The sequence below is a fragment of the Mirounga leonina genome, unplaced genomic scaffold, assembly GCF_011800145.1.
Source record: "Mirounga leonina isolate KUSES-001 unplaced genomic scaffold, KU_Mleo_1.0 Mir_174, whole genome shotgun sequence".
NCBI lineage: Eukaryota > Metazoa > Chordata > Mammalia > Carnivora > Phocidae > Mirounga > Mirounga leonina.
The window spans coordinates 27,517,883-27,521,885 of record NW_023270451.1 but is presented as its reverse complement, the minus strand read 5'-3'; the positions used below and the strand labels follow the sequence as shown (position 1 = coordinate 27,521,885).

General features: G+C 39.2%; 1 pseudogene; it reads right to left on the bottom strand.

The window, feature by feature from the left end:
* Nucleotides 1-1,355: 1,355 nt before the first annotated feature.
* Nucleotides 1,356-2,344, bottom strand: LOC118021337 (annotated as a pseudogene).
* Between the last annotated feature and the right edge of the window lie 1,659 nt (nucleotides 2,345-4,003).

Below are 4,003 nucleotides of genomic sequence, written 5' to 3'. Positions count from 1 at the left end.
TGAATAGAAGAGTATTACTGTAGAATTAAAATTGTCTTTTTAAAGTAGATAATTTTGGTAGGATAGAAGATAGAGCAATATAAAATATGTAAAACAAAGTAATAGAATTATCACTTGAAGAATATAAAAGATTATTTTCCATAAAATATTAATTTTGTTTATATTTTATTTATATTTTATTTATAATCAAGTGGACCACAAACAGTGTATTCTTTCTCCAGTATAATTACTACAAAGAAAACTTAAACTGCTAACAGGAGGCTAAATGCTTGGGGCAATGTACTGTTGATGAATGACTATGGGATAATGATAAATGAATCTCATTCTAAATTCTGTCAACGAAATAAATCACTAATGTCATCATTTTCATTAATATATTAACTTTCCACTCAACCAATATACCTTTTACTTGTCTTTTCCAGGGAAACCTTTTCATTTTAATCATATTTATCTTGAGCTTTATGGAACTGGAAAACTATTATTGATTATGGTCACTCTACACAGGAAAGCCCTTTGGTAGGCATCTTTTGTTGGGAACTGGCCTTTGTATCCTGACTACATAGTCATCCTTGAGGTGATGAAAACAATTTTTCTGCAAAATGGGCACATTTCCTGGAAAGAATGTGCCACAAAGGAGAGTTAGTATTTCTTGATAGGGTGTTCAGAATGTAGACATGGAAAAGATCTGGCTTATGAAGAGGTGAAAATAGTCACACATAAGTTGGTACTATATGAAAGCAAAATGGAGTATACTTTTTTGTTTGTTTGTTTTAAAAATGGAGTGGAGGTGGAAACTTCCTCTATATCCTCCACCCAAAACTTGGAAAATTTTAAAATGGGATAATACCCTGTTTAAGCACTTATTTTATGTAAATTTATATTAAGCCAGATTATAGAGATTAAGGTAAATCCAAATGGAGAGTTTTAGGGTTGCCTAAAAAGAACTCCTATTGAAAGTTTCATAAGCAAAAGAAGCATCGGTTTCCTATAAAACTGATAGCAATAAAAATGTTAAATAGTAAATAAAGTATCAAATAAAATAGTTAAGTTACCCTGAGGTAATGTTGATGATTTTTTTTTTTTTTTTAGGAAAAACTGCCATCTTTTTAATGGTAGTCATAAATTGACCTCCCTCCCCAGTGATTGACAGTAGAAAGCTAAGTAAAACACAGGCAGCCCATGAGCAGCCTGTTTTACACACTCTAGATAAAAATAAATGGGTTCCTACAGTAGCAAAACATTTGTACAAAAGTGACAGCTGAGGGTTCAGCACGTAGACAGCCTGCCGGGGAGGCACAGGCAGCCCGTCCCTTCGGATCACGAGAGGGGGTTAGAAAAGGTAGGGGAAGTAGCAGGCAGACTCGCAGCACGAGCCAGCCCATCTGCAATCCCAGGACAGCAGAGTCCGGTGGGCTCACCAAGAGCCAGCAGGGGATGATGGCCTCCCGGCAGATTTCCAGACCCTGAGCACGTCCCAGCTCAGCCCTAGTAGCCCAGAAGTCTTTTGGCCTCTTCGCTCTGGGCCTGCAGGATCTCACTAGCATTCTTCTGGAGGAGTTCCATCTTCTTCCTCCGCACAAGGGCCTCCTCGATCTCTTGCTGGGATGGCACTGGGACGTGGGCGATGAACTTCTGCTGCCAGTCCTCACCTCCTTTCTCCTGGCTGCCTTCCTCATCAGACTCCTCCTCGGTGACAGCATATATGTTATCTCTTCCTCTTCTTCCTCCTCCTCCTTTTCTCCTCTCGCCAGCGGGGCCTCTTGCTCGGCTTTCCACTTTTCCACCATCCAGCCCTGAATTTCTATTCGTATTTCTGTTCCATAGGCACGATGACACCGTCATCTTCATCGAGGTAACCATAGTATTCAAAATCGATTGCTTTCATGAGCTCAGCACGTGTCTTTCTTGGAGGAGGAAGAGGTTCTTTTTCAAAAAGCTCTCTGACACCAGGCAAATCTTTTGCTGCTGCGAAGTACTTATCACCTCATTCCTGAGACTTCTTTCCCTTCATGATCCAGCATTTTAGGGCCAACTTTTCCATAATCAGGACCGCCCAGCTCCTTTATCCGGACTTCCCAGTGTCCTTTCTCTCTTAGCAGTTTGTTAATTTCATCATTCATGTCACGAATTCGGAATTCACCTAAACCAGCATTCTGAATTTGAGCCACTTTTTTAGAGATCTCTCCAATGATTTGTCGTCTCCACTTCTCAGCTTTGGGCAGCTCAGTACATTCTGAGGCAAGGAAGGGTCTTCGTTCCTTCACTTTTCCCTCTTCCAGTTGAGCTTGGCGAAATCTTGCTAAGGCCTTCATGGCCTTTTCTGCATTTCGGGCCATGGTTGAGTGAGGGCACCTCCCTGGAGCTGGGAGGCCCCAGGCCCCGGAGCTTCACTGCCTCGGCTGAGGCTGACCCTGGTGGGAACAGAAATACTCTAGGTGACTGCACCACCGATTTTTCTCAATGTTGATAATTTTAAATCATAAACTTTTTCAACTTGGAAACAATTTATTATAATCCTTACTTAAAACTTTTTGAAGTTCATGTAGATAAACCAGAGAATGTTCATATTTAGTACATATTATTCACTAATTTTATGTATATGTGTATTCATTCAGTCATTGGATAAATATTTATTCAGCACCTGTTATGTCCCAAGCACCGTGATAGGCTGGGGATATAATGATGCAAAGAGAAAGTCTTTGCTTTTTACATTCTAGCAGAGATGATGGCAATTAACCAATAATCATATTCATATATACTTTATTTCACTAATTCAAAGACACTTTTAAAAATATTTTAATGTCTAAATGCAGATGTATCTTATAATAACTATTGACCAGGAAATGAAATCAATATAATTTTTATTGTCTGACAACATGGTGAGATTGAGAAAACACTACCAACAAAACTTGCATAATGAGGGTTAACTGCTGAGAAGAAAATCTTATAGACAGTAGTGTAGGACACCCTTATCAACAGTCCTCATGTCACTACATATTGTATTGTGCTGAAAAACACAGATGTTGATAATACTAAGTTGAAAATATAGCTAGAGAAATTGGATACTAAAATGAAGTTTTAGGTACATCATCACCAATTTCTTTCACTTGCATTTTCCTTCTATGAGTATGCAAGAGAGTGATACATAATTAAGATAAAGATCTAAATTAGTTTCAAAGATCTCTTTTGTTAAATATAAAATGGCAATTGTCGGCATTAAGAGAGGATTTTGTTAGTAAAATGGGTAGTACTTTTTCAATAGTGATTGTATTAGCTATTGATTTATAACAACATACTATCAAATTTCATACTTTTAAAAATAATAATATTTAATAGTCTCTGTAGGTCAGGAATTACAGAGTTGCTTTGCTGTGCAGCTTTGGCTTATCTTCTCTCACAAGATTGCAATCAAAATGTCAGCTGAGACTGCGGCCATCTGAAAGCTTGGTTGGAGCCAAACACTTTGGTTTCAAGGTGACTCACTCACAGGGCTGGGCAGTTAGTGTTGATTGTTAGAAGGAAGCCTCACTTCCTCAGTTGGCCTCTTTCAGGCTTCATGAGTACCCATGGTTGCTAACTTCTCTCACAGCAGGCCACTCAAGAGACTAAGACTCATTGCCACTTCTGAACATTCTATTCATTAATAGTCATGTAGTCTGGCTCTCATTAAAGAGGACAGGAATCTGGCTTACCTTAGAAGGGAGGGGTGTTAGAGAATTTATGTACGTATTCTAAAGCCACAATGCGACGAACTAATGGTACTTCTTTTTTTTTTTTTAAAGATTTTATTTATTTATTTGAGAGAGAGAATGAGATAGAGAGCATGAGAGGGGGGAGGGTCAGAGAGAGAGGCAGACTCCCTGCTGAGCAGAGAGCCGGACGTGGGACTCGATCCCGGGACTCCAGGATCATGACCTGAGCCGAAGGCAGTAGCTTAACCAACTGAGCCACCCAGGTGCCCACTAACGGTACTTCTTATACATGATATGTTACAGATTTATTG